Genomic DNA, 15017 nt, shown 5'->3' on the forward strand with positions numbered 1-15017 from the left:
TGAGTCCCAGTTTCATGTTTTTGTAAATATTATTGAGTTATGTAGTGAATATACATGTACGTTATGTACTTACAGTGTATATTTAATGATTTTATATACTCAGTGTGTATCTATAAATAAATTGCATACAGATTGTGTGTATAAAGAGAAAAGAGAGAAATCTATTTAACATTGTTTGCATATATACTCATGATTGGGTCATTGCTCATTTTATTTTGTATTTATTGACATATTTCTTACAAATCAACTTTAACTTCCTTAGACTCCACAAACAATGTCCACAAGTGACAGAGAAAAGATTTGGAAGTCAAAATATCGTCTTACATGCAGCTGGCTCTAAAGCTCAGACCAGATTTCTGTATCCTGCAATGTACCTGTCCTGAGAAAAGGGACTTATTTTTAGCATATTGCTCATCATTTCTCCATGAATTTCACAGGATCACAATTGTTCTCATCACATCCCATTTCTAGACAGTCCTGAATGGGAGCTATGTCAAAAGTTCAAGAACTTTGACTATACAGGTTCTCCTTAGATGAGCTTCTGGGTCCTCATCTGATCTCTGAGCTTCATATAAGTCTCTCTGAGGTAGCTGGATTGCTTTCCAAAAGGATACATAAATTCATATCTTTTGGTCTGTCTGTGAAATTATGTTGCAGTTAGTACTGCAATATTTGAGGTTTTAGCTGTCAATAGCTAATGGCTGGGGCAATAAATTGTATGACTTCAGTATTGCTTTTAATGAGAACATCTGATATTGACTATGTAAACCAGACAATACTGGCTCAAACAGGACTAGAGTTATTCTCTTCCTGGATGTAAAACATTAATCAGCATCTTATTGCAGTGCTCAGTCTGTAGGATTATCCTTGAATTGAAAGTGAGAAGAGGACAAACAACGAAAATGTCCAACAGGAGATTTGTGTTAGTAAAATGTATGATAATTACTATTACTGTCTGTAGCAAAATCTGATTTTGGTTGCATAACTTTAAAAGGTATAATCTTGCGTTTGAAAACTGAGATGTATTTGGTTATACAAAGACCTCCTATTTTTGGTCCTTTGGATATTTACTTTGCAATGCCTTAAAAATATCAATACACTCGAAATCTACAGTGGCACAATCATGGACAGCCATTGGTTTCATTTTTTGGAACCATCTGTGGACAGTAACCTCTGGTTGTGAGTAAGGGGCCTGTGATGTGGACCAAGAAATGTGCAAAGAAGCCTACAAAGCTTCCATCAATCTTGTTTGAAGGAAATATTTCTGTCATGGGTTTTCAGTGCATGGAATATAACACTTCTGCCAGCTTAGTCCAAAAGGCATTAGTGTGCTAACTCAGGTGGTGATGCTGGGATTCCATATGGTTAACCAGATTGGTTCCAGATCTGGTTAAAAAAAACCCCTAGATTTTTCTCTAATAGAAAGATCGGATGTAGGATCCATGAAACTGAAACTTGTGACAGGTTTGAGTGTTTGTGTACATAAGTTTGTGTGGTTTTGGGTTTTTTTGCTTTGTTTTGTTGTGTTGTGAGTTTTTTTAGTGAATAGGAATCGATAAACCCTGATGTTTATTTTTGTCCTTAAAAACATCTTCTTTCCTGTCTTTTTGGAAGAAACTTGTAATATATGCCTTTTTCCTGTAATTAGACACCTCCCTCAACTGCCACAATTCTATAAAGATGATGGAGAATGACCTTGCACTGCCAGCTCCTTCAGCACTCTAATGATGCTCATTAGTAACAAACCAATGAGAGGAATTCCTATCAGACTGGCAATATGTGATTGGATGCTTCAATTTACAGGTATGTCTTGGATGTTGAATGTCTTTACTCCACATTTTGTGAGAACCTGTGGTTGAAATGTCAGTGGTTGTTGTGGTGGACCTGTGGTTGTAAAACTCAGTAAATGGATGTTAACATTAACCATATATTAATATAACATAAACCATATATTAATATTTGAATTAAACAAATTGAAGTGTTATGTGGCTTTCAAATATCACAGAACTGATATCAATGCACTTGATAACATTTATTGTCCACAGCAAATCTCAGCCTGGCTTACAGAGGTATGGAGGTTTGTCCTGGAGAGGACTACTTAGAGAAAGACTGGCTCCTTAATCCCCCCTGTGATGAGGATTAGTTAAAATGAAGGAGATAGATTTTAGTTGTCTGAGGGAAAGCTGTCCAGTGTTGCTAGATTAAAATACACTGATATTACCACATTTTCTCAGTGTGCTGAAAATAAGAATCATTCATCTATGCAACAGTATAGTCCAAAACAAGAGACTGGCTGGCATTAAACACATCCCATTTTACACATATCATGGGTGAGATAAAGCTGATCTTAGAGGAGCCAGCCTCAGTAGTGTTCTACTTGATGTATCTTTCTCCTCCCATCTTCTTCCCCTTCCCTCACTGAGAGTTTTCACTTAGCGTTCTTAGTTAAATTTGAAAATGAAATCCTGCAAGTCTGGGCTTGTGTCATCATGGGAAATTATCAGGGCTGCATTCTCTTCTCAGCTGCTTTGTGTCTCTGGCTGCTCTGTTTTCCCATCTCTGAAATGAAAGTAGGACTTGCACAGCTTCTGATGCATGTGATGCTCCGCAGGTGAAAAGTGCAGTGCTGTGAAATGTTGTGACTGTACAGCACCATTTATGCTTGTGGAACGATGACTACATTAAAGTTTAGAGCCTTACCCACCTCCCTGCAAAATAATATGTATGGAGGGAGCATTGTGAATATAAACCACTTGTTTGGCTGCCTGATAGAACCCTTGCTATTATAACAGCTTAGATAATCTAAATATTCCCTTTGGGCAGATACCAAAGACATTTAGTTTATCGCTCTTCTGCAGACATGAACGCTGGACCATTAAAATAATTGATTTTTAATGAAATCTGATGGAATTTATGCTGTTTTGTTTTGGTTTTCTTTTTTGAAAGAATGAAGAAATAACCATGTGTTCTACTGTTTTCTAGTATTTCTTCTTATCTTCACAGTTTAAGGGGGTTGATGAAAGGAAAGAACCAAAGGGTTATTCTGTAAATAAATTATGGTCTGAGAAGCTTTCAATCTTAGCAGGACTCAGTGAATCAATTACACCTGTTTCCTCTACCTGAAAGATAACCAGTATTTAACTATTTCAAATATATATTGAAAAATTAAACACTTCTTAATATTTCAAAAGCTTTATGAAATTTCTCAGTTAGAACACTTAAAATTGAAAAGGTTTATACTATCAAAATCATTATTTGCAGTGAAAGAATCCTTCAATTTTAGATGTTCATGTTCCTGTGAGTGTTTTCTAGTTTTCTCTAAATTTCCTGAATAAAGGGTCTGGTATGTGAATGTTTTATGAATACCAATAGTTCCTCAATTGTTTTGATGCAAATCAATCTCATGCTATTGGGATTTCACCCACGTGACCTCCTTTCTGTACTCTGCATTTTTGCATTTCAAGGAGCTTTCTATCAATGGAAGAGGTGACATTTTATGTTGATTTTGAGATGTAGGATGGTCCAGAGGAGAGGTATGTGCTATCCCTTTTCATAAGAGAATTGTTTCCTTGTCTCCTCTTTTTGTTTTTCTTTTCTTTTTTTTGCCTTGTCCTGTTAGAGAAATTCAGGATATGAAAAGAAAAACACAATTCTTTGTTTACAGCAAACACAGCATTAATGTGTATCATTCTTTTTGCATTTTCTTTCTGATCTTCCAGTGTGCAGAGCAATTTGCCTGTTAATTCATTTACAGCTGCTTTTGTGAGACTGTCTGAACACCCAGTAGAACAGAAAAATTTGCAAGCATAAACAGGCAGAAATATTTCCTGCACTAGCCATTTGGAATGATACGTTGGAATGATACATTTGGAATGCTGGCATCTCCAGCAGAAGGATTACATGCATATGCAGCACAGTGACAGTGGCTGAGCAAAAGGCTCATGGGATCTTTTGGCTGCTCAGGGGTGAACCTGAAGGCAAGAGCACATCTGCCCTTTTGGCTGGCCCAGATCACCTGGAGACATCCTTTCTGCATATCAGCACCTTTCCTTCTCCCCAGTGTCTCTTACAGCTGCCACATGAGTTTCCAGGTGCTAATTTCTAACCTCTTCTAGTCAGAGTGACTGTTTCTGTGGCTGGCCTTTGCTGATCTTCATGGTTTTGTCTTACAGAAGTAGGTGAGCCAGCAAAGCTGGTGATGATCCCTGGGATGAAGTCTGTTCACCTAGAATACTTGTGAGTGAGGAGAAAGACTGAGCAAGCTGCTGCCATGGGGCAGAGAATCATCACAGAAACTGATACTGAGCCCTCAGCATGGCCCAAATGACCCAAAATCATGATACCAGATCCTGCAGCATGCCAAGCATCCACGAAGAGCCACCGTTCTGCACTGCATTTTCTGGCATGTAATACACCTATGTACTGCCAGCTTAAAGCAGTAACCTTACAGATGAGTAGGGCTTCTCTGTTGCCATACTGTGGGGGTGGAGAGGTAAATTCTGTTTAGTTTGGTACTTGTATACTTGCAGGCACTTGTCACTCACCTGTTCTCTTGATTCTTGGTGGTTTCTTCATAGTTTTACTTTGCCTCTTCCTCCAGGCAAGGATGAGTGATTCGTAAAGGACGCAGTTGTACTTTGCAAAGTCAGCATCCACAATATTATCACTGTGTGCGCAGTCTACAATCTCAATCAACCTATTTTAAACACTGAGTGCAGAGGAATACAGAGACTGCTAATTGGAAATTGCCATGTCCCTCTCTCTCTTTTTTTCTTTATTTTTTTTTTCTTTTTAACATATGACTGAAAAGGAAGCATTCTTTCTTGTAAAAAAGCAGAGGCAGGTTTTATTTGCATTGTGTCTTCACAGTGGATAAGGGCCAGTTAAGCTGACTGATGAAGACTGAGTGTTTTTTGTAGGAGCAGAAACACAGTAAAGGTCTTCTCCTCACACTCAGGGCCCAGCATAAGAAATTAGAAATACATGGTTAAAAGACCAGAATATTTGTGAAGAAACATTGAAGGAAGGATGTTCCAGAAATGTTTCATCTTGGGTCTGAGGGAGGGGTTAGATTTTGACTCTCAGTGAAGAGAATTTGACTGACAAAGCATATATGTCATGTAACCTGTGCAAATATCAGGGCACCAACCCATGCCATTGACTTTAGGCTTCCTCACCAAAGTGGAATTTCTCATTCTGTGAAGTGTCCAAGAACTCAATTACCAATTCAAGGTCAGAATAATTTGATTCAGTCATTATTTTCTTAACCTACGTTATAACCAACAGCCAACTCTCTCTCCATTATCTAGGACATTCTAGGGAGAAAATCTGAAATGCTTAAGGGAAGAGGAGCACACCTTTGCCACTTATTTTCTAAAGGAAGACAATGGATCTGGAGACCTTGGCTCTCTACTGAGTGAGAAGGAAGAACTTTATTCTTGTGGGCCAAAAGATTACACTGGGGAGCACAGTCCTCAAAGGGAGTATAAAACCTGCTCTGATTTCTCATGGAAATTAAAAAGCCTTGAAAGATCCCTATATCCATGACACATGTAGACAGCCTGTTTTGAAATTTTTATTCCAGGTTTTCCCTTGGACATGTTGCAAAAGAGAAGAAGAGAGTGTGAGTGCAACAAAGAAGGAAAAGAGAGCTTGACAAGAAGGTAGGGAAAGAAAGAAAGAGGACATTATCAGAAGAAAAAAAATATCACAGTAAAATCCAGTATGTCTACATGTGAGGATGCAAGTTTAATGCCAGGTGGTTAAAGAGAAGCATGAAGTGAAAAACATACGAGTGGGAAAGACAAAAGGCTGTGTAGAATGTGATTCAAAGAGATACTTTAATATTTTCACATTATAAAAGAGAAAAAGTTATTTCATTAAATCTGATTCCAGGTCACTGATTTGATTTTTAAGTGCTGAAGTGAAAGTGGTAAATATTTTTCCAGGTTTAATTTTACTTTCAACAAATTGGAAGTGTTGTAAAAATAGACATAAAATTTGATATTAAGGGAAAGAAAACATGACACTTTTGTCAATTTAATATAAAATAAAAGCATTTGTTGTTTGGAAAATTTGTGAGCCACATTACAGTATTTTTCAGAATTGTGTAACACAATGTGTTTGGTACAGTGGGATGGGGTTTTTTTTTGCTTTAAGGAGGAGGAATTCTGAAATAAAGAAATCTACAGCCAAAAGACATTCTCCTCTTGCACAGTGCCTTAGGTGCTGCAATCACTGTGAAGCTGAACACTTTCTGTTTGCTGCCTTTGCTCAAAGCTCACTGTAACTGCTCACCAGAGCTCCTGTGGCAGGGCTTTGAGCTGTGAGGGCAGTATTTTCACTTGTTTTATTCTGTTGGACACACAGGGTTGGCCTCATGTTCTTATACCTTCAAGCCCATATACTGATCATATAGACAGTTCTTACAGGATGCAGCTGCCATTGGCATGAAGAATGTCTTCCTACACCTTTGCTGCAGCTCATCTTTTGAATTGTAGTTTTTATGACAGAAACACAAAGCTTAGAGCACAGCAAAGCAGGCAGTGGTCACCTACATGCCTGGTCAGGATTATCCAGTGAAACACCTGCACCAAAGCTTTGTGCCAGTCTGTGTGCAATGCCTGTGTCCAGCTAAGTGTGCCAGAGTCAGCATGAAGAGCATCACGAATGGGAACAGCCCATAAGACGTGGCAGAGGTTGTGATGTAGGTATGAAGTGCTGGGGGATGAGGATGAGGATAAGGATGAGGATGAGGATGGCTGCCATCACTATTATATAACCTGATGTTATGAGGGAGACTGCAGAGGAGACTGCTTGCCTGGCAATGACTCCCAGCTGGTCACAGGGAGAAGCCTTCTTTGGCTTTTCCCCCAGCTTGTGTCTTTCTATTCCCATTGTTTTTAACACCTTTAGTAACTTGGAAGTTGGTATATATATCATCACCTCCAGACCCCACTAATAAAACTTTGTGCACTAAGCCTGTCTCAATGCCCTTCATGCACCACTTCTTCAAATTCAGTGCTACTTAGTAAAAGTTAGCATGGTAAATGTGATTTATTACAAGGTTGGCTTACTTGGAACCTGTCAAACATATCCTTGTCAAATTCTTCTAGGCTTGATCAGAGTTTTTATCTCGCAAGATATAATAGGCACCGAAAAATTTCTCTGTATCTTATGTGGATTCTGTGCCATTCATTCCTGTTGTTTTCTCCCTACAAAGAGAGAATTTTAGCTTGAGAGAAGGATTGGCAAACCTGTACTGTCACAGCATCAAGTGCCAATAGGTAGATTGTCAGGAAAGATCAAACCTGAAATGCAGAGACAAAACAGGAAGATTTTTTTACTCCCATCGTTGCTTGCTTGCCCCGATGCATTTCCACAGTTTCTCAGATTTAAACAATTTTTTTACATAAAATAGTCCTACCAGGTCCTCTGAGAGTATGAATTTATTCCTTGGCTACTATAGACTAATATATATCCAGTTAAAGGCAATGGAAAGCATAATATTCTGCTTGTTAACTAAAGTCAGATTGCGAGTCATCTCCAAAGGATTTAACTATCTTTGTTGCTGGTAGCCATCCAGAGAGTTTATGTGACCTGTTTATGGGAGACTACATCACCCCAATTCTGTAAAAGACACCCCTATCTACTGCTGATGGAGCAGAAAGGATTAATCAGCCGCTTGAAGTGCTTGCCTCCTCTGCAGAGAGAGTTTAAATGACTAATCTATGTTAGGTACTAAAGTTTTAGATGGCTAAAGTAGGTAAAATTAATCCCAGCCTAAGTGCTCTGCTTGTCTTTATAGTCTGTTTTTCTAACAGTGCTCTTGCTGTAGCCTTATCTAAAGAGCACACAGCAGCACTGTGTCCTTGCAAAGCGCCTGCTTGTGCTCTCTCCCTGAAGTCAGTGGGAGGTTTTGATTGCTTTTCACACCTGCAGAAACAAGCCTAATGCCCCTTCTTGTTTGCTACAAACGAGAGTATTAACTAGCAAAGACAGATGCTGCTATCACAGCAGCAGAACGTGTTCAATGGCTCGGCCTGTGGATCTTCCCATGCTTCTCGTGGCTGCCCAATTCCCTCCCCACCCTGGCAGTGCAGGACATCACACTGTAATTATGCATGCATGCTTGTTTCCACTTCTGAAGGTAACCAGGTATGGATTGCTCTCACAAAAATAGTTGTCACCCAGGGAATAGAAGTGGAGCTGCATTTTGCTCCTGGTTGGGTACACCTCATTAGGTCCACAGCCTTTGGCTCAGCTCCTGCCAGCGTAATTGGAAGTGACAACGGTACCGTTTTGCCACATAGCAGTCAGCACTGGCAGGAGCAGTCAGATCAGAGGGACACACAAGGGGAGTGAATCAAAAATATCACAGAGATATCATGAGATTACTAAATAAGTAATACCTCCAGAAGGGTGTGTCTTAATTTTTGTTAAGAGCCATTGAGGGCAATCATCTATCTTAAATAACAGATGTCTGACCATGTAATTATGAAGCGCCAGTTAAAAGAATTAACAGCAGACCACAGAAACTTCCAATATCAGTGGTAAACAGAGCTCAATGGAAGAGACAAACTGATCTTCCATCTAATTTTCTTCTTTGTATCCACCAGAAAGACCTGCATGTGTGGACTTCTTTTTTAACATTGTAAATAAACTTTAGTGAGCTGTTCACTGATGTGTAAAGGGGTCACCCTGGCTGGATGCCACATGCCCACTAAAGCTACTCTATCATTCCCCTCCTCAGCTGGACAGAGGAGAGAAAATACAAATTTTAGGCTTGTGGTTGAAAGAAGGGCAGGGAGAGAGACCACTAAGCAGTTACTGTCACAGGCAAAAGAGATGTGAGTATGGGGAAATTTATTACCAACCAAATCAGAGAAGGGTAACGAAAAATAAAACTGAATCTTAAAACACCTTCCTCCCACTCCTCTCTTCTTCCAGGTCTTAATTTTACTCACGACTTTCTCTACCTCCTCCTCCTGCAGCTGCCCAGGGGAACAGGGAATGGGGGCTGCAGTCAGTTCATCACAAATTTTCTCTGATGCTCCTTCCTCCTCAGGGAGAGGACTCCTCACACTCTTTCCCTGTCCTAGCGTGTGGTCCCACCCACTGGAGACAGTGCTCCACAAACTTATCCAAACCTCAGTCCTTCTCACAGGCTACAGTTCTTCATGAACTGCCCCAGAATGGGTCTCTTCCACATGGTTCAGTCTTTGGGAACAAGTTTCTTGAGTGTGGGTCCCTCATGGGGTCACAAGTTCTGCCAGCAAACCGGCTCTAGGGTGGGCTCCTCTTCCAGGGGTCCTGCCAGGAACCTGCTCCAGTGTGAGCTTCCCACAGGGTCTGGCTCCAATTGCTCAGTTTTTCCCTGCCCTCTAAAATCTGTTATCCCAGAGGTGCTACTGCTGATGCTGATGGGCTTGGCCGTGGCCAGTGGTGATTCCATCTTGGAGCTGGCTGGCTTGGCTCTGTCAGAGATGGGAGAATCTTCTGGGATCTTCTTCCCCCCTGACAAAACCTTGTCACAAGAATCCAGTACATGGAGAACTTCAGTCAGACTTGTAAGTCCTGTTGGATAGAATTTATTGTCAAACCAAAGAAGGGGTTATATTTAGCTTACAATCACAGAGCACCTGTGAACCTGCTGCTAAAATTGTCAGAGATGATACAGCAAGCTAGGGTGACATTTCTCTAATCCAGTGTGATGTCTGCTGTATTCTGTAAGCAATCTCATTTGACCTCTCTTGTACCACTTAACATATGATCTTGGGGTCATTTGGAAATGAAAGGATCACAACAGGCAAATTGTTCACTTCTTCCCTAAAATATGGGAAATTTTGTGAAAAATTTTGTAGATTGGTATAGAAGTAAAGTGGTCAAGTGTGAACAGAACCCAGAAATATTTTGGTCATCTTTTCAGGATTATTCTAAGAATTTGTCTGGAATTTGGCAACAGCATTTTCTCCAAACTTCATCAAATAATACAGTTAACTAAGTTGTGTTCCAGTAATGTGCAGGGAAACCTGTATTGTACCACCACTGGATCCCATTCAGAAGTAAGATAGACGATTAAGCCTATCAAAAGGACTATAAAATCTGAATATGATACTTAAAGGATTTGCTGCACAACTTGTAACTAGTTTAATTATATTATTAATTAATTATACAATTATGTACAGAGCTGTTCAATCAATGTATGGACCAACAAAAACATATGCTAAACATGAAATTTCTATTAAGTTTTGCAGCATAATCAAATCACATAGCACAGCACACTGCCAAAATGGTCATGTGGCTGATATAGTCTTAAGGGACATAAAAAATTAGAGCTTTTGGAAGTGCAACATTTCTTTATGTCAAAGATGATGGCATTGAAACGAATAAGATTGATTAGTCATATACTTGTCTTTATTAGTACTTCATAGGAAATAGATTTCTTGTTCTATGAAAATTTAATACTGAAAATAGCATTCATTTCCAATTGGAAGACAAAGAAAACCGTTCTTCAATTTATTTTGCGGTGTTGAGTTGTATTTTTTCATTTCATAATGGAAGAAAACACCTGTTTTAATGGAAAATTATGTGTTTTATTTCTGAAAAGGAGCTGAAATGTCCTTTCATGACAGTTTTGCTGTATTTTCCTGAAATATTATGCAAGAAAAAATATGCCTCATGAGGAATAGCCTACTCACATAAATATTTTTTTTATTTTATTATTCAGTATTTTCTGACTAGAAATGGCAAAAAATGCCCTCTTTTAGTCTTAGAAAATATAACACATACAGGTCTGGGATAATTCCATTAGTTTTAATTGATTCTAATTTTTACTATTGTAAAAGAGTTCAGTATCATGTCTCAAAATTTGTTTGATACTGTGTAAATCCTTCCAGATTCCTGATATAACAGTGTTAAACTCTCTAACGAAGGTCTGTTTTTGCACAGGATCTGGAAAGAGAAGGCATTTTTCCTTCTTCTTATGACATATTCAGAACCTGTAGTCTCTGCCTTTACTATAGTGTTTCTCTTCCTTTTTATTTGCTTTTATTCCAACCTTGCTTCAGTCTATTGCATGGCACTGGGTTCACTGCTCCCCCTTCTTTGCTCCCAAGCATTATAAAGGCAAGGAGAGCTTTCATTTTAAAAGAGTTGAACTGTGGGTGCAAGTAACATAGAAAAATGCACCCTACTCTGTATTTGGTTTAGGGAGGCAGGTACAGGGCTTGACTTCATTTGGAACTGTTTCTTCCTTAGTTTCTTGAAGCTAGAGACTGGCATCTTTGTTCCATTGTTCCCTTATGTTTTCCAGTTTGTTTTATTCACAAGGAAAAGTGGGCATTTGTAAGGCAGAACCAGCAGCTGTTTGGAAAAGAAAGAAGCAAATATTAGCTCTGCCAAAGGGCCATTATATAGGTGGAAAAAGTAAAAGTAAGCACAATTAGTGCCTCACAAACCCACAGGGCTACACAGCCATGGTGGGTCACGACCATTGGGTTCAGGACAGCCTCTCAGGGAGCAGTATGTATGCACAAAGTAAGCAAAATAATATGAACTGGATAAAAAGTACAGGCTCCTGAAATACTAATGACAGACTTGTCCTGCAGCTCTTTTTTGTTTGTTTTGTTGCTCCCATGGCAAGACAACCACCTAGGAAAGTCAAGAATGAAATGGATTTTGTCTTTGGAGCTGTGATGTAAATAGTGCTTAAGGACATTTTGCCTCAGATTTGTCCATTCCTCTTATGCACTCTCTGTCTCTGTGAAACAATTATGAATTCAGTGCTGTTTGTACTGACTTCTTTGCCTACCTGTGTCTTTTCTTGCCTTCAGAGAATCCTGCATGCAGTTTTTGGTACCTGTCCTGATTTGATTTTTTTTTTTTTTTTTTACTTTGTGCTGGGGCTATCAAAAAAAAAGACTGCCTGCCAAAGTGTCAGCTCTCATTTAGGGTGCTGTTTATTTTTTGTCTGGCTGTAGATGCTCTCCTTGTTCCCTGCCTTTCCCTAGCAGGTGAGAAAGGCAGCCCCTTTTCCTTGGAGCCATATTTCACATGGGATAAATCTATCTCTCACAAGCAGCAGGAAGGGATTTGTCTGTGCTGTGTCTCTAATCCAGTCTAATTCAGAGCAGATGGCTCAGGGAGCTGTGCATGTGGCCACCTGCAGCACCAGCCTGACTGTCCCCATGCCAGCCTGGCAATCCCCACCCGCCCGTGCAACCCGAGGGGCAGGAGGCTCCCGCGCTGTGTTCCCCTGCAGGAGTCCACAGAATCTTTTCACATGCCTGCCTTACTTAATTATTTGTAATCTTCTGGAAGCAGGTAGTTAACCTTAAACCTCATTCTGTCCCTTAAAATCCGGTGAGCTGGAGGGTGTGGAGGAGGGCTGCTATCCGGTTAGCGGCTTAGCGCGCCGGGCTGAAGCCCCCAGGGACACAGGGAGATGCAGGTGCAGTGTGTGATGCTCAGCTGAGACACTTCCAATTGGTAGTGAGAACTTGCTATTTTCCTCTTGAAGTGTTGGGTTAGACACAGTTTAGGAATAGCTGACAGTGGATTTCCCTAGTAGGGCCTGAGAAGGGCTGACCTGTCTAGTGGGTCTCATGTACTATAGCATGCTGTCACTTCTGCCAGGTGTTGTAAAAGACAAAGTCAACAGGCTTTACTCTGAAGTGAGAAAGGGTGTGGTTTCCTTCTGACCCAGTCTGACACACAGGATGGAAGGCCTCAAGTTTTCAAAAATCGTAAGCAAGGCTCATTGCAACCTAATCACAAGATATTATGGTGTTAAAATAAAAAAAAAATGGCATTTGAATTACATTCTGATCTTCAAATTTAGTCAAGAGGTTTTTTTCCATAGTCTGGAGGGCTAAAAACTTTTTTTTTTTTAATGGAAGCTGACAATCTGTCAAAATAATTTAAGTATAGGACTTTCATGAAAGATACCAAATATAGCAGTATCATGAAAAAAAAATCACTGACTTTGGATCCATACTTTGCCTTGAAGCACACAGAGTGACAGACCTCAGAATTTTCATGCCAGCAAGAGCAGTTGCAGATCCCATCATTATTTACCTAAATGAAACATAGAACTCTTTTACCGAAATGTTTTCAGCCAGAAATCAGCCTAATTAGTGGATTCAGACTGGATACTTATTCTGTCCCCATCAATCCAGTATTTGAATGGCTCATAAAATTGAAATATACTAAAAATTTCAAGGTCACTGTCTGCACTAATTGAAGTAGACAGTTCTTCTCTTTTCTATGAAGAACGATTTGCTTTTTTTTTATTTAACGTGTGATTCTGCACTTGATTTTGCATGTAGTCTGTTAATGCTACAAGTTTATGGAGTGATCATATTCAAAAGAGATAAGATTTGAATCTGAAATCAGGGTACTTTGTGGGTTTGGTCATTGATCAGTGTAAGGTCAGCTATTCAAAAAAAACATTATTGGTATTTAATACATAAATCTGTCCTGCTTGTATCTACTTAAAAGGATACATTGGCAGTATATAGGCATGAGTATATACACATTCCCCACACAGCAGGCAGAAAGAAGAGCAGAATGTCCCATTAAAAGGTGTATTTAACAAAAGGATAAACTCAGTAATTAAATATTCAAATTCCAATGCACCAGGTGGGGATAAACTTAGAAACCCGCCACCAAAGTAATACATTTATTGCTATTGAGTTTAATTTTACTCTTCTGCTCCACAGTGTGGAAGGGAAGAAAATAATGGGAAAATCATGTAAACGAATCCTGCACCTGTAAGAAGATAAGTTTGTTTACCCTGCCTCATCTTGCTGTATTCTCATTTCCCTGATTCACACAGGTCTTGCAGCAAAATTCTAACCCTAATCCCTGATGCTTTTTATGCATCCAGTTATTACAGAAAGAAGGAAACCATACCTAAAGGGGCAGTGTCTGAAGTTCTTCTCTTTTGAAAAGAGGTATTTATCCAGAGGAAATGAAGTGTAGTGAATAAGAGTCCCTGATTTTCAGTAAGGAATTAATAGCATGGTCAAAACTAGAGACAAACAGCTGCTTGTACAGTGTCTTTGCATCCAGCCTCCCTATTTGGACACCCTCCCTTTCTGTGAGCTTGACCATTTTACCTTCTTTTTGGTGAGAAAAGGGAAAATTCCATGTCTGTCACTGAATTCTGACAGAATTATTAGATAGATGTGTGCATGGATGTAGATATGTACAAGCTTCTCTTGGCAACTGGTTTCTGTGTCTTTACTTCACAGTAAAGAATTTTTCAGGAGTGGTTTTTTTTTTTCCAAATTGCCTGTATATTTTCACAGACTTATTGAAAGACAGCAATCAAAACCCTGCATGTACTTTTTTTCTTTCACAACGAACCTACAAAAAGTATATCCTAAAAGGAAAGGAATGGTTTGAAATCTCCCTTGGAAGGAATAGAATAGTTGCACTGTCAGTACCTGGATCAATGCAGACCTATGTGGTGTCTGAGGTTTCAGTTTCATACAGAGAATATACAGTCATATAAAGATATCTACCAGAGATAAGATGCACAATAAATTGAAACAGAAAATTTGTATGTGTGGGAAAGAAAAGGGGGAAGAGAGATCAATGAAGAGGCAAGGACATGCTTCATTTCTGTCAGTTCTTACTGTAAATTTGAGGAAATCAGCTGTTGCCACCCGTGGTCAGAGAACTATGTGTAAATTCAGTTTTCAGACAGCTTCAGAACTGTCTGATGGTGAGACAGGAGTGGAGACAATTGCTCTGTGTACTTTCAGTGCCTGAGATTTACACAGTCAGTCAGCCATTGACTGATGCCTGAATGGAAGTCGTTTATGAAAACTATTGAAGAAACGTAATTTCATAGAAGTTAAAAATCTAGTGCCATGTGGTGGACTGGGAAAAAACAAGCCCTGTTTTTTGCCTGCTTCTTATCCCACATACATGGAGAAATTTCCACGTGGTCTCGAATATTTTCTACAAGACCAGCACTGCCAGGTCATTGGTACCCTGCTATTATAGTG

Source organism: Agelaius phoeniceus, chromosome 3, assembly GCF_051311805.1.
Source record: "Agelaius phoeniceus isolate bAgePho1 chromosome 3, bAgePho1.hap1, whole genome shotgun sequence".
Classification (NCBI taxonomy): domain Eukaryota; kingdom Metazoa; phylum Chordata; class Aves; order Passeriformes; family Icteridae; genus Agelaius; species Agelaius phoeniceus.